We start from the raw sequence: 25,785 nt of genomic DNA on the forward strand, positions 1-25,785 counted from the left end.
GTGGAGAGTATCCCAGACTGTCACTCTGGAGACCGGGATTCGATTCACCGACAGAAAGAACTTTTTTGATGAAAATAACTAAATCGGATCTGGTTCGCTTACAAAGAACTAAAATCTTATGCTCTAAAACAGGGGCAATCTAGACAAATAAAAAACAAAAAAAAACACCACGTTGAAAAGCTTATTAGAGGAGACGCAAAATGCTCATTAATCGACTCATTGCTCAATTGCAGCCAGAAAACTCAAAACAAATACCTGTAAAGGAAAAACATGGTTCGGCGCTTGGCGATCAAAATGAAAATAATTGCCATAAAAGCATTCTTCTTGAGACAATTTGGAGATAAAAATTGCAGATACCATCTCCGGTAGTAAAGTGGTGAGTATCGCAGACTGTCAATCTGGAGACCGGGGTTCGATTCCCCGACAGAGAAAAATTTGTTGATGAACTTCGCTAAATCGGATCAGGTCCGCTTACAAAGAACTAAAATCTTAAGCTCAAAAAAAGGGAAAGTTTAGACAAATAAAAAACAACGAAAACAACGCGTTGAAAACCTTATTACAGAAGACTCAGAATGCTCACTAATCGACTCATTACTCAATTGCAGCAATAAAACCGAAAACAAATATCTGTAATGAAAAATAATAATTCAGCTCTTGGCGAACAAAGTGAAAATATTTGCCGTAAAAGCATTCTTCTTGAGACAATTTGGAGATAAAACTTGCAGATACCATCTCTGGTAGTAAAGTGGTGAGTATCGCAGACTGTCAATCTGGAGACCGGGGTTCGATTCCCCGACACAGTGAACTTTTTTGATGAAATTCGCTAAATCGGATCTGGTTCGCTTACACAGAACTAAAATCTTAAGCCCTAAAACAGGGGCAATCTAGACAAATAAGAAACAACAAAAACACTACGTTGAAAAGCTTAATAGAGGAGACGCAAAATGCTCACTAATCGACTCATTACTCAATTCCAGCAACAAAACTCAAAACAAATACCTGTAAAGGAAAAACATGGTTCGGCGCTTGGCGATCAAAATGAAAATAATTGCCATAAAAGCATTTTTCTTGAGACAATTTGGAGATAAAAATTGCAGATACCATCTCTGGTAGTAACGTGGTGAGTATCACCGACTGTCACTCTGGAGACCGGGGTCCGATTCCCCGACAGAGAGCACTTTTTTGATGAAATTCGCTAAATCGGATCTGGTTCGCTTACAAAGAACTAAAATCTTAAGCCCTAAAACAGGGGCAATCTAGACAAATAAGAAACAACAAAAACACTACGTTGAAAAGCTTATTAGAGGAGACGCAAAATGCTCACTAATCGACTCATTACTCAATTCCAGCAACAAAACTCAAAACAAATACCTGTAAAGGAAAAACATGGTTCGGCGCTTGGCGAACAAAATGAAAATAATTGCCATGAAATCATTCTTCTTGAGACAATTTGGAGATAAATTTGGACATCTTTGTTAGTATAGTGGTGAGTATCCCAGACTGTCACTCTGGAGACCGGGGTTCGATTCACCGACAGAGAGAACTTTTTTGATGAAATTCGCTAAATCGGATCAGGTCCGCTTACAAAGAACTAAAATCTTAAGCTCAAAAAAGGGACAATTAAGACAAATAAAAAACAACGAAAACAACACGTTGAAAACCTTATTACAGAAGACTCAAAATGCTCACTAATCGACTCATTACTGAATTGCAGCAATAAAACCGAAAACAAATATCTGTAATGAAAAATAATAATTCGGCTCTTGGCGAACAAGGTGAAAATATTTGCCGTAAAAGCATTCTTCTTGAGACAATTTGGAGATAAAACTTGCAGATACCATCTCTGGTAGTAAAGTGGTGAGTATCGCAGACTGTCACCCTGGAGACAACGGTTTGATACCCCGGCAGAGAGAAATTTTTTGATGAACTTCGCTAAATCGGATCTGGTTCGCTTACAAAGAACTAAAATCTTATGCTCTAAAACAGGGGCAATCTAGACAAATAAAAAACAACAAAAACACCACGTTGAAAAGCTTATTAGAGGAGACGCAAAATGCTCACTAATCGACTCATTTCTCAATTGCAGCAACAAAACTCAAAACAAATAACTGTAAAGGAAAAACATGGTTCGGCGCTTGGCGATCAAAATGAAAATAATTGCCACAAAAGCATTCTTCTTGAGACAATTTGGAGATAAAAATTGCAGATACCATCTCTGGTAGTAAAGTGGTGAGTATCGCAGACTGTCACCCTGGAGACCACGGTTTGATACCCCGACAGAGAGAAATTTTTTGATGAATTTCGCTAAATCGGATCTGGTTCGCTTACAAAGAACTAAAATCTTATGCTCTAAAACAGGGGCAATCTAGACAAATAAAAAACAACAAAAACACCACGTTGAAAAGCTTATTAGAGGAGACGCAAAATGCTCACTAATCGACTCATTTCTCAATTGCAGCAACAAAACTCAAAACAAATAATTGTAAAGGAAAAACATGGTTCGGCGCTTGGCGATCAAAATGAAAATAATTGCCACAAAAGCATTCTTCTTGAGACAATTTGGAGATAAAAATTGCAGATACCATCTCTGTTAGTATAGTGGTGAGTATCCCAGACTGTCACTCTGGAGACCAGGGTTCGATTCCCCGACAGAGAGAAATTTTTTGATGAAATTCGCTAAATCGAATCAGGTCCGCTTACAAAGAACTAAAATCTTAAGCTCAAAAAAGGGACAATTTAGACAAATAAAAAACAACGAAAACAACACGTTGAAAACCTTATTACAGAAGACTCAAAATCCTCACTAATCGACTCATTACTCAATTGCAGCAATAAAACCGAAAACAAATATCTGTAATGAAAAATAATAATTCGGCTCTTGGCGAACAAAGTGAAAATATTTGCCGTAAAAGCATTCTTCTTGAGACAATTTGGAGATAAAACTTGCAGATGCCATCTCTGGTAGTAAAGTGGTGAGTATCGCAGACTGTCACCCTGGAGACCACGGTTTGATACCCCGACAGAGAGAAAATTTTTTGATGAAATTCGCTAAATCGGATCAGGTCCGCTTACAAAGAACTAAAATCTTAAGATCAAAAAAGGGACAATTTAGACAAATAAAAAACAACGATAACAACACGTTGAAAACCTTATTACAGAAGACGCAAAATGCTCACTAATCGACTCGTTACACAATTGCAGCAATAAAACCGAAAACAAATCTCTGTAATGAAAAATAATAATTCGGCTCTTGGCGAACAAAGTGAAAATATTTGCCGTAAAAGCATTCTTCTTGACATATTTTGGAGATAAGAATTGAAGACACCATCTCTGTTAGTATAGTGGTGAGTATCCCAGACTGTCACTCTGGAGACCGGGGTTCGATTCCCCGACAGAGAGAACTTTTTTGATGAAATTCGCTAAATCGGATCTGGTTCGCTTACAAAGAACTAAAATCTTAAGCCCTAAAACAGGGGCAATCTAGACAAATAAAAAACAACAAAAACACCACGTTGAAAAGCTTATTAGAGGAGACGCAAAATGCTCACTAATCGACTCATTACTCAATTCCAGCAACAAAACTCAAAACAAAAACCTGTAAAGGAAAAACATGGTTCGGCGCTTGGCGAACAAAATGAAAATAATTGCCATAAAAGCATTCTTCTTGAGACACTTTGGAGATAAGAATAGCAGCTACCATCTAGGTTAGTATAGTGGTGAGTATCCCAGACTGTCACACTGGAGACCGGGGTTCGATTCCCCGACTGAGAGAACTTTTTTGATGAAATTCGCTAAATCGGATCTGGTTCGCTTACAAAGAACTAAAATCTTAAGCCCTAAAACAGGGGCAATCTAGACAAATAAAAAAACAACAAACACACCACGTTGGCAAGCTTATTAAAGGAGACGCAAAATGCTCACTAATCGACTCATTACTCAATTCCAGCAATAAAACCGAAAACGAATATCTGTAATGAAAAATCATAATTCGGCTCTTGGCGAACAAAGTGAAAACATTTGCCGTAAAAGCATTCTTCTTGAGACACTTTGGAGATAAGAATTAAAGATACCATCTCTGTTAGTATAGTGGTGAGTATCCCAGACTGTCACTCTGGAGACCGGGGTTCGATTCCCCGACAGAGAGAACTTTTTTGATGAAATTCGCTAAATCGGATCTGGTTCGCTAACAAAGAACTAAAATCTTAAGCCCTAAAACAGGGGCAATCTAGACAAATAAAAAACACCACGTTGAAAAGCTTATTAAAGGAGACGCAAAATGCTCACTAATCGACTCATTACTCAATTGCAGCAACAAAACTCAAAACAAATACCTGTGAAGGAAAAACATGGTTGGGCGCTTGGCGATCAAAATGAAAATAATTGACATAAAAGCATTCTTCTTGAGACAATTTGGAGATAAAAATTGCAGATACCATCTCTGGTAGTAAAGTGGTGAGTATCGCAGACTGTCACCCTGGAGACCGCGGTTTGATACCCCGACAGAGAGAAAGTTTTGATGAACTTCGCTAAGTCGGATCAGGTCCGCTTACGAAGAACTAAAATCTTAAGCTCAAAAAAAGGGACAATTTAGACAAATAAAAAACAACGAAAACAACACGTTGAAAACCTTATTACAAAAGACGCAAAATGCTCACTAATCGACTCATTACTCAATTGCAGCAATAAAACCGAAAACAAATATCTGTAATGAAAAATCATAATTCGGCTCTTGGCGAACAAATTGAAAATAATTGCCATAAAATCATTCTTCTGGAGTCGTTTTGGAGATAAGAATAGCAGATACCATCTAGGTTAGTATTTTGGTGAGTATCCCAGACTGTCACTCTGGAGACCGGGGTTCGATTCCCCGACAGAGAAATTTTTTGATGAAATTCGCTAAATCGGATCTGGTTCGCTTACAAAGAACTAAAATCTTAAGCTCAAAAAAGGGTCAATTTAGACAAATAAAAACAACGAAAACAACACGTTGAAAACCTTATTACAGAAGACGCAAAATGCTCACTAATCGAATCATTACTCAATTGCAGCAATAAAACCGAAAACCAAAGATCTGTAATGAAAAATCATAATTCGCCTCTTGGCGAACAAATTGAAAATAATTGCCATAAAATCATTCCTCTGGAGTCACTTTGGAGATAAGATTAGCAGATACAATCTCTGTTATTGTACTGCTGAGTATCCCAGACTGTCACTCTAAAGACCGGGGTTCGATTCCCCGACAGAGAGAACTTTTTTTGATGAAATTCGCTAAATCGGATCTGGTTCGTTTACAAAGAACTAAAATCTTAAGCTCGAAAAAAGGAACAATTTAGACAAAAAAAAACAAAAACACCACGTTGAAAAACTTATTAGAGGAGACGCAAAAAACTCACTAATCGACTCAATTGCAGCAACAAAACTCAAAACAAAAACCTGTAAAGGAAAAACATGGTTCGGCGCTTGGCGAACAAAATGAAAATAATTGCCATAAAAGCATTCTTCTTGAGACACTTTGGAGATAAGAATAGCAGATACCATCTAGGTTAGTATAGTGGTGAGTATCCCAGACTGTCACACTGCAGACCGGGGTTCGATTCCCCGACTGACAGAACTTTTTTGATGAAATTCGCTAAATCGGATCTGGTTCGCTTACAAAGAACTAAAATCTTAAGCCCTAAAACAGGGGCAATCTAGACGAATAAAAAAACAACAAACACACCACATTGGCAAGCTTATTAAAGGAGACGCAAAATGCTCACTAATCGACTCATTATTCAATTCCAGCAATAAAACCGAAAACAAATATCTGTAATGAAAAATCATAATTCGGCTCTTGGCGAACAAAGTGAAAATATTTGCCATAAAATCATTCTTCTGGAGTCACTTTGGAGATAAGAATAGCAGATACCATCTAGGTTAGTATAGTGGTGAGTATCCCAGACTGTAACTCTGGAGACCGGGGTTCGATTCCCCGACTGAGAGAATTTTTTTGATGAAATTCGCTAAATCGGATCTGGTTCGCTTACAAAGAACTAAAATCTTAAGCCCTAAAACAGGGGCACTCTAGACAAATAAAAAACAACAAACACACCACGTTGAAAAGCTTATTAAAGGAGACGCAAAATGCTCACTAATCGACTCATTACTCAATTCCAGCAACAAAACTCAAAACAAATACCTGTAAAGGAAAAACATGGTTCGGCGCTTGGCGATCAAAATGAAAATAATTGCCATAAAAGCATTCTTCTTCTTGAGACAATTTGGCGATAAAAATTGCAGATACGATCTCTGGTAGTAAAGTGGTGAGTATCGCAGACTGTCACCCTGGAGACCGCGGTTTGACACCCCGACAGAGAGAAAATTTTTGATGAACTTCGCTAAATCGGATCAGGTCCACTTACAAAGAACTAAAATCTTAAGCTCAAAAAAGGGGCAATCGAGACACATAAAAAACAACGAAAACAACACGTTGAAAACCTTTTTACAGAAGACGCAAAATGGTCACTAATCGACTCATTACTCAATTGAAGCAACAAAACTCAAAACCAAGATCTGTGATGGAAAAACATACTTCGGCTGTTGGCGAACGAAGTGAAAAAATTTGCTATAAAACCATACCTCTGGAGTCACTTTGGAGATAAGAATAGCAGATACCATCTAGGTAGTATAGTGTTGAGTATCCCAGACTGTCACTCTGGAGACCGGGGTTCGATTACCCGACAGAGAGAACTTTTTGTTGAAATTCGCTAAATCGGATCTGGTTCGCTTACAAAGAACTAAAATCTTAAGCTCAAAAAAAGGGGCAATCTAGACAAATAAAAAACAACAAAAACACCACGTTGAAAAGCTTATTAAAGGAGACGCAAAATGCTCACTAATCGACTCATTACTCAATTGCAGCAACAAAACTCAAAACAAATACCTGTAAAGGAAAAACATGGTTCGGCGCTTGCGGATTAAAATGAAAATAATTGCAATAAAAGCATTCTTCTTGCGACAATTTGGAGATAAAAATTGCAGATACCATTTCTGGTAGTAAAGTGGTGAGTATCGCAGACTTTCACCCTGGAGACTGCGGTCTGATACACCGACAGAGAGAAAATTTTGATGAACTTCGCTAAATCGGATCAGGTCCGCTTACAAAGAACTAAAATATTAAGCTCAAAAAAGGGACAATTTAGACAAATAAAAAACAACAAAAACACCACGTTGAAAAACTTATTAGAGGAGACGCAAAAACTCACTAATCGACTCAATACTCAATTGCCACGACAAAACTCAAAACAAAAACCTGTAAAGAAAAAACATGGTTCGGCGCTTGACGAACAAAATGAAAATAATTGCCATAAAAGCATTCTTCTTGAGACACTTTGGAGATAAGAATAGCACATACCATCTAGGTTAGTATAGTGGTGAGTATCCCAGACTGTCACTCTGGAGACCGGGGTTCGATTCCCCGACTGAGAGAAGTTTTTTGATGAAATTCGCTAAATCGGATCTGGTTCGCTTACAAAGAACTAAAATCTTAAGCCCTAAAACAGGGGCAATCTAGACAAATAAAAAAACAACAAACACACCACGTTGAAAAGCTTATTAAAGGAGACGCAAAACGCTCACTAATCGACTCATTACTCAATTCCAGCAATAAAACCGAAAACAAATATCTGTAATGAAAAATCATAATTCGGCTCTTGGCGAACAAAGTGAAAATATTTGCCATAAAATCATTCTTCTGGAGTCACTTTGGAGATAAGAATAGCAGATACCATCTAGGTTAGTATAGTGGTGAGTATCCCAGACTGTCACTCTGGAGACCGGGGTTCGATTCCCCGACTGAGAGAACTTTTTCGATGAAATTCGCTAAATCGGATCTGGCTCGCTTACAAAGAACTAAAATGTTAAGCCCTAAAACAGGGGCAATCTAGACAAATAAAAAAACAACAAACACACCACGTTGAAAAACTTATTAAAGGAGACGCAAAATATTCACTAATCGACTCATTACTCAATTGCAGCAACAAAACTCAAAACAAATACCTGTAAAGGAAAAACATGGTTAGGCGCTTGGCGCTCAAAATGAAAATAATTGCCAAAAAAGCATTCTTCTTCTTGAGACAATTTGGCGATAAAAATTGCAGATACGATCTCTGGTAGTAAAGTGGTGAGTATCGCAGACTGTTACCCTGGAGACCGCGGTTTGATACCCCGACAGAGAGAAAATTTTTGATGAACTTCGCTAAATCGGATCTGGTTCACTTGCAAAGAACTAAAATCTTAAGCTCTAAAAAGGGGCAATCGAGACAAATAAAAAACAACGAAAACAACACGTTGAAAACCTTTTTACAGAAGACGCAAAATGGTCACTAATCGACTCATTACTCAATTGAAGCAACAAAACTCAAAACCAAAATCTGTGATGGAAAAACATACTTCGGCTGTTGGCGAACGAAGTGAAAAAATTTGCTATAAATCCATACTTCTGGAGTCACTTTAAAGATAAGAATAGCAGATACCATCTAGGTTAGTATAGTGGTGAGTATCCCAGACTGTAACTCTGGAGACCGGGGTTCGATTCCCCGACTGAGAGAATTTTTTTGATGAAATTCGCTAAATCGGATCTGGTTCGCTTACAAAGAACTAAAATCTTAAGCTCAAAAAAAGGGGCAATCTAGACAAATAAAAAACAACAAAAACACCACGTTGAAAAGCTTATTAAAGGAGACGCAAAATGCTCACTAATCGACTCATTACTCAATTGCAGCAACAAAACTCAAAACAAATACCTGTAAAGGAAAAACATGGTTCGGCGCTTGGCGATCAAAATGAAAATAATTGCCATAAAAGCATTCTTCTTCTTGAGACAATTTGGCGATAAAAATTGCAGATACGATCTCTGGTAGTAAAGTGGTGAGTATCGCAGACTGTCACCCTGGAGACCGCGGTTTGACACCCCGACAGAGAGAAAATTTTTGATGAACTTCGCTAAATCGGATCAGGTCCACTTACAAAGAACTAAAATCTTAAGCTCAAAAAAAGGACAATTTAGACAAATAAAAAACAACGAAAACAACACGTTGAAAACCTTATTAGAGGAGACGCAAAATGCTCACTAATCGACTCATTACTCATTTCCAGCAACAAAACTCAAAACAAATACCTGTAAAGGAAAAACATGGTTCGGCGCTTGGCGATCAAAATGAAATTAATTGCCATAAAAGCATTCTTCTTCTTCAGAGAAAATTTGGCGATAAAAATTGCAGATACGATCTCTGGTAGTAAAGTGGTGAGTATCGCAGACTCTCACCCTGGAGACCGCGGTTTGACACCCCGACAGAGAGAAAATTTTTGATGAACTTCGCTAAATCGGATCAGGTCCACTTACAAAGAACTAAAATCTTACGCTCAAAAAAAGGACAATTTAGACAAATAAAAAACAACGAAAACAACACGTTGAAAACCTTATTAGAGGAGACGCAAAATGCTCACTAATCGACTCATTACTCATTTCCAGCAACAAAACTCAAAACAAATACCTGTAAAGGAAAAACATGGTTCGGCGCTTGGCGATCAAAATGAAAATAATTGCCATAAAAGCATTCTTCTTCTTGAGACAATTTGGCGATAAAAATTGCAGATACGATCTCTGGTAGTAAAGTGGTGAGTATCGCAGACTGAACAACGAAAAAACACGTTGAAAACCTTATTACAGAAGACGCAAAATGCTCACTAATCGACTCATTACTCAATTGCAGCAATAAAACCGAAAACAAATATCTGTAATGAAAAATCATAATTCGGCCCTTGGCGAACAAAGTGAAAATATTTGCCGTAGAAGCATTCTTCTTGAGACACTTTGGAGATAAGAATTGAAGATAGCATCTCTGTTAGTATAGTGGTGAGTATCCCGCTAAATCGGATCAGGTCCACTTACAAAGAACTAAAATCTTACGCTCAAAAAAAGGACAATTTAGACAAATAAAAAACAACGAAAACACCACGTTGAAAAGCTTATTAAAGGAGACGCAAAATGCTCACTAATCGACTCATTACCCAATTGCAGCAACAAAACTCAAAACAAATACCTGTAAAGGAAAAACATGGTTCGGCGCTTGGCGATCAAAATGAAAATAATTGCCATAAAAGCATTCTTCTTCTTGAGACAATTTGGCGATAAAAATTGCAGATACGATCTCTGGTAGTAAAGTGGTGAGTATCGCAGACTGTCACCCTGGAGACCGCGGTTTGACACCCGACAGAGAGAAAATTTTTGATGAACTTCGCTAAATCGGATCAGGTCCACTTACAAAGAACTAAAATCTTAAGCTCAAAAAAAGGACAATTTAGACAAATAAAAAACAACGAAAACAACACGTTGAAAACCTTATTAGAGGAGACGCAAAATGCTCACTAATCGACTCATTACTCATTTCCAGCAACAAAACTCAAAACAAATACCTGTAAAGGAAAAACATGGTTCGGCGCTTGGCGATCAAAATGAAAATAATTGCCATAAAAGCATTCTTCTTCTTCAGAGAAAATTTGGCGGTAAAAATTGCAGATACGATCTCTGGTAGTAAAGTGGTGAGTATCGCAGACTCTCACCCTGGAGACCGCGGTTTGACACCCCGACAGAGAGAAAATTTTTGATGAACTTCGCTAAATCGGATCAGGTCCACTTACAAAGAACTAAAATCTTAAGCTCAAAAAAGGGGCAATCGAGACACATAAAAAACAACGAAAACAACACGTTGAAAACCTTATTAGAGGAGACGCAAAATGCTCACTAATCGACTCATTACTCATTTCCAGCAACAAAACTCAAAACAAATACCTGTAAAGGAAAAACATGGTTCGGCGCTTGGCGATCAAAATGAAAATAATTGCCATAAAAGCATTCTTCTTCTTGAGACAATTTGGCGATAAAAATTGCAGATACGATCTCTGGTAGTAAAGTGGTGAGTATCGCAGACTGAACAACGAAAAAACACGTTGAAAACCTTATTACAGAAGACGCAAAATGCTCACTAATCGACTCATTACTCAATTGCAGCAATAAAACCGAAAACAAATATCTGTAATGAAAAATCATAATTCGGCCCTTGGCGAACAAAGTGAAAATATTTGCCGTAGAAGCATTCTTCTTGAGACACTTTGGAGATAAGAATTGAAGATAGCATCTCTGTTAGTATAGTGGTGAGTATCCCGCTAAATCGGATCAGGTCCACTTACAAAGAACTAAAATCTTACGCTCAAAAAAAGGACAATTTAGACAAATAAAAAACAACGAAAACACCACGTTGAAAAGCTTATTAAAGGAGACGCAAAATGCTCACTAATCGACTCATTACCCAATTGCAGCAACAAAACTCAAAACAAATACCTGTAAAGGAAAAACATGGTTCGGCGCTTGGCGATCAAAATGAAAATAATTGCCATAAAAGCATTCTTCTTCTTGAGACAATTTGGCGATAAAAATTGCAGATACGATCTCTGGTAGTAAAGTGGTGAGTATCGCAGACTGTCACCCTGGAGACCGCGGTTTGACACCCGACAGAGAGAAAATTTTTGATGAACTTCGCTAAATCGGATCAGGTCCACTTACAAAGAACTAAAATCTTAAGCTCAAAAAAAGGACAATTTAGACAAATAAAAAACAACGAAAACAACACGTTGAAAACCTTATTAGAGGAGACGCAAAATGCTCACTAATCGACTCATTACTCATTTCCAGCAACAAAACTCAAAACAAATACCTGTAAAGGAAAAACATGGTTCGGCGCTTGGCGATCAAAATGAAAATAATTGCCATAAAAGCATTCTTCTTCTTCAGAGAAAATTTGGCGGTAAAAATTGCAGATACGATCTCTGGTAGTAAAGTGGTGAGTATCGCAGACTCTCACCCTGGAGACCGCGGTTTGACACCCCGACAGAGAGAAAATTTTTGATGAACTTCGCTAAATCGGATCAGGTCCACTTACAAAGAACTAAAATCTTACGCTCAAAAAAGGACAATTTAGACAAATAATAAACAACGAAAACAACACGTTGAAAACCTTATTAGAGGAGACGCAAAATGCTCACTAATCGACTCATTACTCATTTCCAGCAACAAAACTCAAAACAAATACCTGTAAAGGAAAAACATGGTTCGGCGCTTGGCGATCAAAATGAAAATAATTGCCATAAAAGCATTCTTCTTCTTGAGACAATTTGGCGATAAAAATTGCAGATACGATCTCTGGTAGTAAAATGGTGAGTATCGCAGACTGAACAACAAAAAAACACGTTGAAAACCTTATTACAGAAGACGCAAAATGCTCACTAATCGACTCATTACTCAATTGCAGCAATAAAACCGAAAACAAATATCTGTAATGAAAAATCATAATTCGGCCCTTGGCGAACAAAGTGAAAATATTTGCCGTAAAAGCATTCTTCTTGAGACACTTTGGAGATAAGAATTGAAGATAGCATCTCTGTTAGTATAGTGGTGAGTATCCCAGACTGTCACTCTGGAGACCGGGGTTCGATTCACCGACAGAGAGAACTTTTTTGATGAAATTCGCTAAATCGGATCTGTTCGCTTATAAAGAACTAAAATCTTAAGCCCTAAAACAGGAACAATCTAGACAAATAAAAAACAATAAAAACACCACGTTGAAAAGCTTATTAAAGGAGACGCAAAATGCTCACTAATCGACTCATTACTCAATTGCAGCAACAAAACTCAAAACAAACACCTGTAAAGGAAAAACATGGTTCATCGCTTGGCGATCAAAATGAAAATAATTGCCATAAAAGCATTCTTCTTGAGACAATTTGGAGATAAAAATTGCAGATACCATCTCTGGTAGTAAAGTGGTGAGTATCGCAGACTGTCACCCTGGAGACCGCGGTTTGATACCCCGACAGAGAGAAAATTTTTGATGAACTTCGCTAAATCGGATCAGGTCCACTTTCAAAGAACTAAAAGAACTAAAATCTTAAGCTCAAAAAAAGGACAATTTAGACAAACAAAAAAACAACGAAAACAACACGTTGAAAATCTTATTAGAGGAGACGCAAAAACTCACTAATCGACTCAATACTCAATTGCAGCGACAAAACTCAAAACAAAAACCTGTAAAGAAAAAACATGGTTCATCGCTTGGCGATCAAAATTAAAATAATTGCCATAAAAGCATTCTTCTTGAGACAATTTGGAGATAAAAATTGCAGATACCATCTCTGGTAGTAAAGTGGTGAGTATCGCAGACTGTCACCCTGGAGACCGCGGTTTCATACCACGACAGAGAGAAAATTTTTGATGAACTTCGCTAAATCGGATCAGGTCCACTTACAAAGAACTAAAATCTTAAGCTCAAAAAAAGGACAATTTAGACAAATAAAAAAACAACGAAAACAACACGTTGAAAACCTTAATACAGAAGACGCAAAATGCTCACTAATCGACTCATTACTCAATTGCAGCAATAAAACCGAAAACAATTATCTGTAATGAAAAATCATAATTCGGGTCTTGGCGAACAAAGTGAAAATATTTGCCGTAAAAGCATTCTGCTTGAGACCCTTTGGAGATAAGAACTGAAGATACCATCTCTGTTAGTATAGTGGCAAGTATCCCAGACTGTCACTCTGGAGACCGGGGTTCGATTCCCCGACAGAGAGAACTTTTTTGATGAAATTCGCTAAATCGGATCTGGTTCGCTTACAAAGAACTAAAATCTTAAGCCCTAAAACAAGAACAACCTAGACAAATAAAAAACAACAAAAACACCACGTTGAAAAGCTTATTAAAGGAGACGCAAAATGCTCACTAATCGACTCATTACTGAATCGCAGCAACAAAACTCAAAACAAACACCTGTAAAGGAAAAACATGGTTCATCGCTTGGCGATCAAAATGAAAATAATTGCCATAAAAGCATTCTTCTTGAGACAATTTGGAGATAAAAATTGCAGATACCATCTCTGGTAGTAAAGTGGTGAGTATCGCAGACTGTCACCCTGGAGACCGCGGTTTGATACCCCGACAGAGAGAAAATTTTTGATGAACTTCGCTAAATCGGATCAGGTCCACTTTCAAAGAACTAAAAGAACTAAAATCTTAAGCTCAAAAAAAGGACAATTTAGACAAACAAAAAAACAACGAAAACAACACGTTGAAAATCTTATTAGAGGAGACGCAAAAACTCACTAATCGACTCAATACTCAATTGCAGCGACAAAACTCAAAACAAAAACCTGTAAAGAAAAAAACATGGTTCATCGCTTGGCGATCAAAATGAAAATAATTGCCATAAAAGCATTCTTCTTGAGACAATTTGGAGATAAAAATTGCAGATACCATCTCTGGTAGTAAAGTGGTGAGTATCGCAGACTGTCACCCTGGAGACCGCGGTTTCATACCCCGACAGAGAGAAAATTTTTGATGAGCTTCGCTAAATCGGATCAGGTCCACTTACAAAGAACTAAAATCTTAAGCTCAAAAAAAGGACAATTTAGACAAATAAAAAAACAACGAAAACAACACGTTGAAAACCTTAATACAGAAGACGCAAAATGCTCACTAATCGACTCATTACTCAATTGCAGCAATAAAACCGAAAACAAATATCTGTAATGAAAAATCATAATTCGGCCCTTGGCGAACAAAGTGAAAATATTTGCCGTAAAAGCATTCTTCTTGAGACACTTTGGAGATAAGAATTGAAGATAGCATCTCTGTTAGTATAGTGGTGAGTATCCCAGACTGTCACTCTGGAGACCGGGGTTCGATTCACCGACAGAGAGAACTTTTTTGATGAAATTCGCTAAATCGGATCTGTTCGCTTATAAAGAACTAAAATCTTAAGCCCTAAAACAGGAACAATCTAGACAAATAAAAAACAATAAAAACACCACGTTGAAAAGCTTATTAAAGGAGACGCAAAATGCTCACTAATCGACTCATTACTCAATTGCAGCAACAAAACTCAAAACAAACACCTGTAAAGGAAAAACATGGTTCATCGCTTGGCGATCAAAATGAAAATAATTGCCATAAAAGCATTCTTCTTGAGACAATTTGGAGATAAAAATTGCAGATACCATCTCTGGTAGTAAAGTGGTGAGTATCGCAGACTGAACAACAAAAAAACACGTTGAAAACCTTATTACAGAAGACGCAAAATGCTCACTAATCGACTCATTACTCAATTGCAGCAATAAAACCGAAAACAAATATCTGTAATGAAAAATCATAATTCGGCCCTTGGCGAACAAAGTGAAAATATTTGCCGTAAAAGCATTCTTCTTGAGACACTTTGGAGATAAGAATTGAAGATAGCATCTCTGTTAGTATAGTGGTGAGTATCCCAGACTGTCACTCTGGAGACCGGGGTTCGATTCACCGACAGAGAGAACTTTTTTGATGAAATTCGCTAAATCGGATCTGTTCGCTTATAAAGAACTAAAATCTTAAGCCCTAAAACAGGAACAATCTAGACAAATAAAAAACAATAAAAACACCACGTTGAAAAGCTTATTAAAGGAGACGCAAAATGCTCACTAATCGACTCATTACTCAATTGCAGCAACAAAACTCAAAACAAACACCTGTAAAGGAAAAACATGGTTCATCGCTTGGCGATCAAAATGAAAATAATTGCCATAAAAGCATTCTTCTTGAGACAATTTGGAGATAAAAATTGCAGATACCATCTCTGGTAGTAAAGTGGTGAGTATCGCAGACTGTCACCCTGGAGACCGCGGTTTGATACCCCGACAGAGAGAAAATTTTTGATGAACTTCGCTAAATCGGATCAGGTCCACTTTCAAAGAACTAAAAGAACTAAAATCTTAAGCTCAAAAAAAGGACAATTTAGACAAACAAAAAAACAACGAAAACAACACGTTGAAAATCTTATTAGAGGAGACGCAAAAACTCACTAATCGACTCAATACTCAATTGCAGCGACAAAACTCAAAACAAAAACCTGTAAAGAAAAAACATGGTTCATCGCTTGGCGATCAAAATTAAAATAATTGCCATAAAAGCATTCTTCTTGAGACAATTTGGAGATAAAAATTGCAGATACCATCTCTGGTAGTAAAGTGGTGAGTATCGCAGACTGTCACCCTGGAGACCGCGGTTTCATACCACGACAGAGAGAAAATTTTTGATGAACTTCGCTAAATCGGATCAGGTCCACTTACAAAGAACTAAAATCTTAAGCTCAAAAAAAGGACAATTTAGACAAATAAAAAAACAACGAAAACAACACGTTGAAAACCTTAATACAGAAGACGCAAAATGCTCACTAATCGACTCATTACTCAATTGCAGCAATAAAACCGAAAACAATTATCTGTAATGAAAAATCATAATTCGGGTCTTGGCGAACAAAGTGAAAATATTTGCCGTAAAAGCATTCTGCTTGAGACCCTTTGGAGATAAGAACTGAAGATACCATCTCTGTTAGTATAGTGGCAAGTATCCCAGACTGTCACTCTGGAGACCGGGGTTCGATTCCCCGACAGAGAGAACTTTTTTGATGAAATTCGCTAAATCGGATCTGGTTCGCTTACAAAGAACTAAAATCTTAAGCCCTAAAACAAGAACAACCTAGACAAATAAAAAACAACAAAAACACCACGTTGAAAAGCTTATTAAAGGAGACGCAAAATGCTCACTAATCGACTCATTACTGAATCGCAGCAACAAAACTCAAAACAAACACCTGTAAAGGAAAAACATGGTTCATCGCTTGGCGATCAAAATGAAAATAATTGCCATAAAAGCATTCTTCTTGAGACAATTTGGAGATAAAAATTGCAGATACCATCTCTGGTAGTAAAGTGGTGAGTATCGCAGACTGTCACCCTGGAGACCGCGGTTTGATACCCCGACAGAGAGAAAATTTTTGATGAACTTCGCTAAATCGGATCAGGTCCACTTTCAAAGAACTAAAAGAACTAAAATCTTAAGCTCAAAAAAAGGACAATTTAGACAAACAAAAAAACAACGAAAACAACACGTTGAAAATCTTATTAGAGGAGACGCAAAAACTCACTAATCGACTCAATACTCAATTGCAGCGACAAAACTCAAAACAAAAACCTGTAAAGAAAAAAACATGGTTCATCGCTTGGCGATCAAAATGAAAATAATTGCCATAAAAGCATTCTTCTTGAGACAATTTGGAGATAAAAATTGCAGATACCATCTCTGGTAGTAAAGTGGTGAGTATCGCAGACTGTCACCCTGGAGACCGCGGTTTCATACCCCGACAGAGAGAAAATTTTTGATGAGCTTCGCTAAATCGGATCAGGTCCACTTACAAAGAACTAAAATCTTAAGCTCAAAAAAAGGACAATTTAGACAAATAAAAAAACAACGAAAACAACACGTTGAAAACCTTAATACAGAAGACGCAAAATGCTCACTAATCGACTCATTACTCAATTGCAGCAATAAAACCGAAAACAATTATCTGTAATGAAAAATCATAATTCGGGTCTTGGCGAACAAAGTGAAAATATTTGCCGTAAAAGCATTCTGCTTGAGACCCTTTGGAGATAAGAACTGAAGATACCATCTCTGTTAGTATAGTGGTGAGTATCCCAGACTGTCACTCTGGAGACCGGGGTTCGATTCCCCGACAGAGAGAACTTTTTTGATGAAATTCGCTAAATCGGATCTGGTTCGCTTACAAAGAACTAAAATCTTAAGCCCTAAAACAAGAACAACCTAGACAAATAAAAAACAACAAAAACACCACGTTGAAAAGCTTATTAAAGGAGACGCAAAATGCTCACTAATCGACTCATTGCTGAATCGCAGCAACAAAACTCAAAACAAATACCTGTGAAAGAAAAACATGGTTCGGCGATTGGCAATCAAAATGAAAATTATTGACATAAAAGCATTCTTCTTGAGACAATTTGGAGATAAAAATTGCAGATACCATCTCTGGTAGTAAAGTGGTGAGTATCGCAGACTGTCACCCTGGAGACCGCTGTTTGATACCCCGACAGAGAGAAAATTTTGATGAACTTCGCTAAATCGGATCAGGTCCGCTTACAAAGAACTAAAATCTTAAGCCCTAAAACAAGAACAACCTAGACAAATAAAAAACAACAAAAACACCACGTTGAAAAGCTTATTAAAGGAGACGCAAAATGCTCACTAATCGACTCATTGCTGAATCGCAGCAACAAAACTCAAAACAAATACCTGTAAAGGAAACACATGGTTCATCGCTTGGCGATCAAAATGAAAATAATTGCCATAAAAGCCTTCTTCTTGAGACAATTTGGAGATAAAAATTGCAGATACCATCTCTGGTAGTAAAGTGGTGAGTATCCCAGACTGTCACTCTGGAGACCGGGGTTCGATTCCCCGACAGAGAGAACTTTTTTGATGAAATTCGCTAAATCGGATCTGGTTCGCTTACAAAGAACTAAAATCTTAAGCCCTAAAACAAGAACAACCTAGACAAATAAAAAACAACAAAAACACCACGTTGAAAAGCTTATTAAAGGAGACGCAAAATGCTCACTAATCGACTCATTGCTGAATCGCAGCAACAAAACTCAAAACAAATACCTGTGAAAGAAAAACATGGTTCGGCGATTGGCAATCAAAATGAAAATTATTGACATAAAAGCATTCTTCTTGAGACAATTTGGAGATAAAAATTGCAGATACCATCTCTGGTAGTAAAGTGGTGAGTATCGCAGACTGTCACCCTGGAGACCGCTGTTTGATACCCCGACAGAGAGAAAATTTTGATGAACTTCGCTAAATCGGATCAGGTCCGCTTACAAAGAACTAAAATCTTAAGCTCAAAAAAGGGACAATTTAGACAAATAAAAAACAACGAAAACAATACGTTGAAAACCTTAATAACGACGACGCAAAATGCTCACTAATCGACTCATTACTCAATTGCAGCAATAAAACCGAAAACAAACATCTGTAACGAAAAATCATAATTCGGCTCTTGGCGAACAAAGTGAAAATATTTGCCGTAAAAGCATTCTTCTTGAGACACTTTGGAGATACCATCTCTGTTAGTATAGTGGTGAGTATCCCAGACTGTCACTCTGGAGACCGCGGTTTGATTCCCCGACAGAGAGAACTGTTTTGATGAAATTCGCTACATCGGATCTGGTTCGCTTACAAAGAACTAAAATCTTAAGCTCTAAAAAGGGGCAATCGAGACAAATAAAAAAAACGAAAACAACACGCTGAAAACCTTTTTACAGAAGACGCAAAATGGTCACTAATCGACTCATTACTCAATTGAAGCAATAAAACCGAAAACAATTATGTGTAATGAAAAATCGTAATTCGGCTCTTGGCGAACAAAGTGAAAATATTTGCCGTAAAAGCATTCTGCTTGAGACACTTTGGAGATAAGAACTGAAGATGCCATCTCTGTTAGTATAGTGGTGAGTATCCCAGACTGTCACTCTGGAGACCGCGGTTCGATTCCCCGACAGAGAGAATTTTTTTGATGAAATTCGCTAAATCGGATCTGGTTCGCTTACAAAGAACTAAAATCTTAAGCCCTAAAACAGGAACAATCTAGACAAATAAAAAACAACAAAAACACCACGTTGAAAAGCTTATTAAAGGAGACGAAAAATGCTCACTAATCGACTCATTACTCAATTGCAGCAACAAAACTCAAAACAAATACCTGTGAAAGAAAAACATGGTTCGGCGATTGGCAATCAAAATGCAAATAATTGACATAAAAGCATTCTTCTTGAGACAATTTGGAGATAAAAATTGCAGATACCATCTCTGGTAGTAAAGTGGTGAGTATCGCAGACTGTCACCCTGGAGACCGCGGTTTGATAACCCGACAGAGAGAAAATTTTGATGAACTTCGCTAAATCGGATCAGGTCCGCTTACAAAGAACTAAAATCTTAAGCTCAAAAAAGGGACAATTTAGACAAATAAAAAACAATAAAAACACCACGTTGAAAAGCTTATTAAAGGAGACGCAAAATGCTCACTAATCGACTCATTACTCAATTGCAGCAACAAAACTCAAAACAAACACCTGTAAAGGAAAAACATGGTTCATCGCTTGGCGATCAAAATGAAAATAATTGCCATAAAAGCATTCTTCTTGAGACACTTTGGAGATAAGAATTGAAGATACCATCTCTGTTAGTATAGTGGTGAGTATCCCAGACTGTCACTCTGGAGACCGCGGTTCGATTCCCCGACAGAGAGAACTTTTTTGATGAAATTCGCTAAATCGGATCTGGTTCGCTTACAAAGAACTAAAATATTAAGCCCTAAAACAGGAAAAATCTAGACAAATAAAAAACAACAAAAACACCACGTTGAAGAGCTTATTAAAGGAGACGCAAAATGCTCACTAATCGACTCATTACTCAATTGCAGCAACAAAACTCAAAACAAATACCTGTAAAGGAAAAACATGGTTCATCGCTTGGCGATCAAAATGAAAATAAATGCCATAAAAGCATTCTTCTTGAGACAATTTGGAGATAAAAATTGCAGATACCATCTCTGGTAGTAAAGTAGTGAGTATCGAAGACTGTCACCCTGGAGACCGCGGTTTGATACCCCGACAGAGAGAAAATTTTCGATGAACTTCGCTAAATCGGATCAGGTCCACTTACAAAGAACTAAAAGAACTAAAATCTTATGCTCAAAAAAAGGGACAATTTAGACAAACAAAAAAACAACCAAAAAACAACACGTTGAAAACCTTATTACAGAAGACGCAAAATGCTCACTAATCGACTCATTACTCAATTGCAGCAATAAAACCGAAAACAATTATCTGTAATGAAAAATCATAATTCGGCTCTTGGCGAACAAAAGGAAAATATTTGCCGTAAAAGCATTCTTCTTGAGACAATTTGGAGATAAGAACTGAAGATACCATCTCTGTTAGTATAGTGGTGAGTATCCCAGACTGTCACTCTGAAGACCGGGGTTCGATTCCCCGACAGAGAGAACTTTTTTGATGAAATTCGCTAAATCGGATCTGGTTCGCTTACAAAGAACTAAAATATTAAGCCCTAAAACAGGAACAATCTAGACAAATAAAAAACAACCAAAACACCACGTTGAAAAGCTTATTAAAGAGACGCAAAATGCTCACTAATCGACTCATTACTCAATTGCAGCAACAAAACTCAAAACAAATACCTGTAAAGGAAAAACATGGTTCATCGCTTGGCGATCAAAATGAAAATAATTGCCATAAAAGCATTCTTCTTGAGACAATTTGGAGATAAAAATTGCAGATACCATCTCTGGTAGTAAAGTGGTGAGTATCGCAGACATTCACCCTGGAGACCGCGGTTTGATACCCCGACAGAGAGAAAATTTTTGATGAAATTCGCTAAATCGGATCAGGTCCACTTACAAAGAACTAAAAGAACTAAAATCTTAAGCTCAAAAAAAGGGACAATTTAGACAAACAAAAAAACAACGAAACCAACACGTTGAAAACCTTATTACAGAAGACGCAAAATGCTCACTAATCGACTCAATACTCAATTGCAGCAATAAAACCGAAAACAATTATCTGTAATGAAAAATCATAATTCCGCTCTTGGCGAACAAAGTGAAAATATTTGCCGTAAAAGCATTCTCCTTGAGACATTTTGGAGATAAGAACTGAAGATACCATCTCTGTTAGTATAGTGGTGAGTTTCCCAGACTGTCACTCTGGAGACCGGGGTTCGATTCCCCGACAGAGAGAACTTTTTTGATGAAATTCGCTAAATCGGATCTGGTTCGCTTACAAAGAACTAAAATCTTAAGCCCTAAAACAGGGGCAATCTAGACAAATAAAAAAACAACAAACACACCATGTTGAAAAGCTTATTAAAGGAGACGCAAAACGCTCACTAATCGACTCATTACTCAATTCCAGCAATAAAACCGAAAACAAATATCTGTAATGAAAAATCATAATTCGGCTCTTGGCGAACAAAGTGAAAATATTTGCCATAAAATCATTCTTCTGGAGTCACTTTGGAGATAAGAATAGCAGATACCATCTAGGTTAGTATAGTGGTGAGTATCCCAGACTGTCACTCTGGAGACCGGGGTTCGATTCCCCGACTGAGAGAACTTTTTTGATGAAATTCGCTAAATCGGATCTGGTTCGCTTACAAAGAACTAAAATCTTAAGCCCTAAAACAGGGGCAATCTAGACAAATAAAAAACAACAAACACACCACGTTGAAAAGCTTATTAAAGGAGACGCAAAATATTCACTAATCGACTCATTACTCAATTGCAGCAACAAAACTCAAAACAAATACCTGTAAAGGAAAAACATGGTTCGGCGCTTGGCGATCAAAATGAAAATAATTGCCAAAAAAGCATTCTTCTTCTTGTGACAATTTGGCGATAAAAATTGCAGATACGATCTCTGGTAGTAAAGTGGTGAGTATCGCAGACTGTTACCCTGGAGACCGCGGTTTGATACCCCGACAGAGAGAAAATTTTTGATGAAATTCGCTAAATCGGATCTGGTTCACTTGCAAAGAACTAAAATCTTAAGCTCTAAAAAGGGGCAATCGAGACAAATAAAAAACAACGAAAACAACACGTTGAAAACCCTTTTACAGAAGACGCAAAATGGTCACTAATCGACTCATTACTCAATTGAAGCAAAAAAACTCAAAACCAAAATCTGTGATGGAAAAACATACTTCGGCTGTTGGCGAACGAAGTGAAAAAATTTGCTATAAATCCATACTTCTGATGTCACTTTAGAGATAAGAATAGCAGATACCATCTAAGTAGTATAGTGGTGAGTATCCCAGACTGTCACTCTGGAGACCGGGGTTCCATTACCCGACAGAGAGAACTTTTTTGATGAAATTCGCTAAATCGGATCTGGTTCGCTTACAAAGAACTAAAATCTTAAGCCCTAAAACAGGAACAATCTAGACAAATAAAAAACAACAAAAACACCACGTTGAGAAGCTTATTAAAGGAGACGCAAAATGCTCACTAATCGACTCATTACTCAATTGCAGCAACAAAACTCAAAACAAATACCTGTAAAGGAAAAACATGGTTCGGCGCTTGGCGATCAAAATGAAAATAATTGCCATAAAAGCATTCTTCTTCTTGAGACAATTTGGCGATAAAAATTGCAGATACGATCTCTGGTAGTAAAGTGGTGAGTATCGCAGACTGTCACGCTGGAGACCGCGGTTTGACACCCCGACAGAGAGAAAATTTTTGATGAACTTCGCTAAATCGGATCAGGTCCACTTACAAAGAACTAAAATCTTAAGCTCAAAAAAGGACAATTTAGACAAATAAAAAACAACGAAAACAACACGTTGAAAACCTCATTAGAGGAGACGCAAAATGCTCACTAATCGACTCATTACTCATTTCCAGCAACAAAACTCAAAACAAATACCTGTAAAGGAAAAACATGGTTCGGCGCTTGGCGATCAAAATGAAAATAATTGCCATAAAAGCATTCTTCTTCTTGAGACAATTTGGCGATAAAAATTGCAGATACGATCTCTGGTAGTAAAGTGGTGAGTATCGCAGACTGTCACCCTGGAGACCGCGGTTTGACACCCCGACAGAGAGAAAATTTTTGATGAACTTCGCTAAATCGGATCAGGTCCACTTACAAAGAACTAAAATCTTAAGCTCAAAAAAAGGACAATTTAGACAAATAAAAAACAACGAAAACAACACGTTGAAAACCTTATTAGAGGAGACGCAAAATGCTCACTAATCGACTCATTACTCATTTCCAGCAACAAAACTCAAAACAAATACCTGTAAAGGAAAAACATGGTTCGGCGCTTGGCGATCAAAATGAAAATAATTGCCATAAAAGCATTCTTCTTCTTGAGACAATTTGGCGATAAAAATTGCAGAGACGATCTCTGGTAGTAAAATGGTGAGTATCGCAGACTGAATAACGAAAAAACACGTTGAAAACCTTATTACAGAAGACGCAAAATGCTCACTAATCGACTCATTACTCAATTGCAGCAATAAAACCGAAAACAAATATCTGTAATGAAAAATCATAATTCAGCACTTGGCGAACAAAGTGAAAATATTTGCCGTAAAAGCATTCTTCTTGAGACACTTTGGAGATAAGAATTGAAGATAGCATCTCTGTTAGTATAGTGGTGAGTATCCCAGACTGTCACTCTGGAGACCGGGGTTCGATTCCCCGACAGAGAGAACTTTTTTGATGAAATTCGCTAAATCAGATCTGGTTCGCTTATAAAGAACTAAAATCTTAAGCCCTAAAACAGGAACAATCTAGACAAATAAAAAACAATAAAAACACCACGTTGAAAAGCTTATTAAAGGAGACGCAAAATGCTCACTAATCGACTCATTACTCAATTGCAGCAACAAAACTCAAAACAAACACCTGTAAAGGAAAAACATGGTTCATCGCTTGGCGATCAAAATAAAAATAATTGCCATAAAAGCATTCTTCTTGAGACAATTTGGAGATAAAAATTGCAGATACCATCTCTGGTAGTAAAGTGGTGAGTATCGCAGACTGTCACCCTGGAGACCGCGGTTTGATACCCCGACAGAGAGGAAATTTTTGATGAACTTCGCTAAATCGGATCAGGTCCACTTACAAAGAACTAAAAGAACTAAAATCTTAAGCTCAAAAAAAGGACAATTTAGACAAACAAAAAAACAACGAAAACAACACGTTGAAAACCTTATTACAGAAGACGCAAAATGCTCACTAATCGACTCATTACTCATTTGCAGCAACAAAAGTCACAACAAATACCTGTAAAGGAAAAACATGGTTCGTCGCATGGCGAACAAAATGAAAAAAAAAACTGCCATAAAGCATTCTTCTTCTTGAGACAATTTGGCGATAAAATTGCAGATACGATCTCTGCTAGTAATGTGGTGAGTATCGCAGACTGTCACCCTGGAGACCGCGGTTTGATACCCCGACAGAGAGAAAATTTTTGATGAACTTCGCTAAATCGGATCAGGTCCACTTACAAAGAACTAAAATCTTAAGCTCAAAAAAAGGACAATTTAGACAAATAAAAAAACAACGAAAACAACACGTTGAAAACCTTATTACAGAAGACGCAAAATGCTCACTAATCGACTCATTACTCAATTGCAGCAATAAAACCGAAAACAATGATCTGTAATGAAAAATCATAATTCGGCTCTTGGCGAACAAAGTGAAAATATTTGCCGTAAAAGCATTCTGCTTGAGACACTTTGGAGATAAGAACTGAAGATACCATCTCTGTTAGTATAGTTGTGAGTATCCCAGACTGTCACTCTGGAGACCGCGGTTCGATTCCCCGACAGAGAGAATTTTTTTGATGAAATTCGCTAAATCGGATCTGGTTCGCTTACGAAGAACTAAAATCTTAAGCCCTAAAACAGGAACAATCTAGACAAATAAAAAACAACAAAAACACCACGTTGAAAAGCTTATTAAAGGAGACGAAAAATGCTCACTAATCGACTCATTATTCAATTGCAGCAACAAAACTCAAAACAAATACCTGTGAAAGAAAAACATGGTTCAGCGATTGGCAATCAAAATGAAAATAATTGACATAAAAGCATTCTTCTTGAGACAATTTGGAGATAAAAATTGCAGATACCATCTCTGGTAGTAAAGTGGTGAGTATCGCAGACTGTCACCCTGGAGACCGCGGTTTGATACCCCGACAGAGAGAAAATTTTGATGAACTTCGCTAAATCGGATCAGGTCCGCTTACAAAGAACTAAAATCTTAAGC

General features: G+C 37.4%; 2 protein-coding genes and 20 non-coding genes across 22 annotated transcripts in view; 20 read left to right on the plus strand and 2 right to left on the minus strand.

The window, feature by feature from the left end:
* LOC142346191 (uncharacterized) overlaps positions 1–25,785 on the minus strand; it is a 332,292-nt gene that overhangs the window by 211,294 nt on the left and 95,213 nt on the right. The window lies entirely within an intron of this gene.
* Positions 1–25,785, minus strand: part of LOC142345352 (ribosome assembly protein METTL17, mitochondrial-like) — a 225,150-nt gene that overhangs the window by 116,625 nt on the left and 82,740 nt on the right. The gene's annotated exons all lie outside the window — the stretch shown is intronic.
* On the plus strand, positions 1,470–1,541 carry Trnad-guc (transfer RNA aspartic acid (anticodon GUC)). The gene has a single exon. It is a non-coding gene; the product is annotated as a tRNA-Asp (tRNA).
* Positions 2,585–2,656, plus strand: Trnad-guc (transfer RNA aspartic acid (anticodon GUC)). The gene has a single exon. It is a non-coding gene; the product is annotated as a tRNA-Asp (tRNA).
* Positions 3,328–3,399, plus strand: Trnad-guc (transfer RNA aspartic acid (anticodon GUC)). The gene has a single exon. It is a non-coding gene; the product is annotated as a tRNA-Asp (tRNA).
* Positions 4,073–4,144, plus strand: Trnad-guc (transfer RNA aspartic acid (anticodon GUC)). Its single transcript has one exon. It is a non-coding gene; the product is annotated as a tRNA-Asp (tRNA).
* On the plus strand, positions 5,911–5,984 carry Trnay-gua (transfer RNA tyrosine (anticodon GUA)). The gene has a single exon. It is a non-coding gene; the product is annotated as a tRNA-Tyr (tRNA).
* Trnad-guc (transfer RNA aspartic acid (anticodon GUC)) lies at positions 7,396–7,469 on the plus strand. Its single transcript has one exon. It is a non-coding gene; the product is annotated as a tRNA-Asp (tRNA).
* Positions 7,769–7,842, plus strand: Trnad-guc (transfer RNA aspartic acid (anticodon GUC)). Its single transcript has one exon. It is a non-coding gene; the product is annotated as a tRNA-Asp (tRNA).
* Trnay-gua (transfer RNA tyrosine (anticodon GUA)) lies at positions 8,516–8,589 on the plus strand. The gene has a single exon. It is a non-coding gene; the product is annotated as a tRNA-Tyr (tRNA).
* On the plus strand, positions 12,474–12,545 carry Trnad-guc (transfer RNA aspartic acid (anticodon GUC)). The gene has a single exon. It is a non-coding gene; the product is annotated as a tRNA-Asp (tRNA).
* On the plus strand, positions 13,597–13,668 carry Trnad-guc (transfer RNA aspartic acid (anticodon GUC)). Its single transcript has one exon. It is a non-coding gene; the product is annotated as a tRNA-Asp (tRNA).
* Trnad-guc (transfer RNA aspartic acid (anticodon GUC)) lies at positions 14,722–14,793 on the plus strand. The gene has a single exon. It is a non-coding gene; the product is annotated as a tRNA-Asp (tRNA).
* Trnad-guc (transfer RNA aspartic acid (anticodon GUC)) lies at positions 15,331–15,402 on the plus strand. The gene has a single exon. It is a non-coding gene; the product is annotated as a tRNA-Asp (tRNA).
* On the plus strand, positions 16,454–16,525 carry Trnad-guc (transfer RNA aspartic acid (anticodon GUC)). The gene has a single exon. It is a non-coding gene; the product is annotated as a tRNA-Asp (tRNA).
* Trnad-guc (transfer RNA aspartic acid (anticodon GUC)) lies at positions 17,579–17,650 on the plus strand. The gene has a single exon. It is a non-coding gene; the product is annotated as a tRNA-Asp (tRNA).
* Trnad-guc (transfer RNA aspartic acid (anticodon GUC)) lies at positions 19,421–19,492 on the plus strand. The gene has a single exon. It is a non-coding gene; the product is annotated as a tRNA-Asp (tRNA).
* Trnad-guc (transfer RNA aspartic acid (anticodon GUC)) lies at positions 20,163–20,234 on the plus strand. Its single transcript has one exon. It is a non-coding gene; the product is annotated as a tRNA-Asp (tRNA).
* On the plus strand, positions 20,919–20,990 carry Trnad-guc (transfer RNA aspartic acid (anticodon GUC)). The gene has a single exon. It is a non-coding gene; the product is annotated as a tRNA-Asp (tRNA).
* Trnad-guc (transfer RNA aspartic acid (anticodon GUC)) lies at positions 21,672–21,743 on the plus strand. Its single transcript has one exon. It is a non-coding gene; the product is annotated as a tRNA-Asp (tRNA).
* On the plus strand, positions 22,045–22,118 carry Trnad-guc (transfer RNA aspartic acid (anticodon GUC)). Its single transcript has one exon. It is a non-coding gene; the product is annotated as a tRNA-Asp (tRNA).
* Trnad-guc (transfer RNA aspartic acid (anticodon GUC)) lies at positions 24,150–24,221 on the plus strand. The gene has a single exon. It is a non-coding gene; the product is annotated as a tRNA-Asp (tRNA).

This window comes from Convolutriloba macropyga, chromosome 9 (assembly GCF_964194025.1).
Source record: "Convolutriloba macropyga chromosome 9, txConMacr16.3, whole genome shotgun sequence".
Classification (NCBI taxonomy): domain Eukaryota; kingdom Metazoa; phylum Xenacoelomorpha; order Acoela; family Convolutidae; genus Convolutriloba; species Convolutriloba macropyga.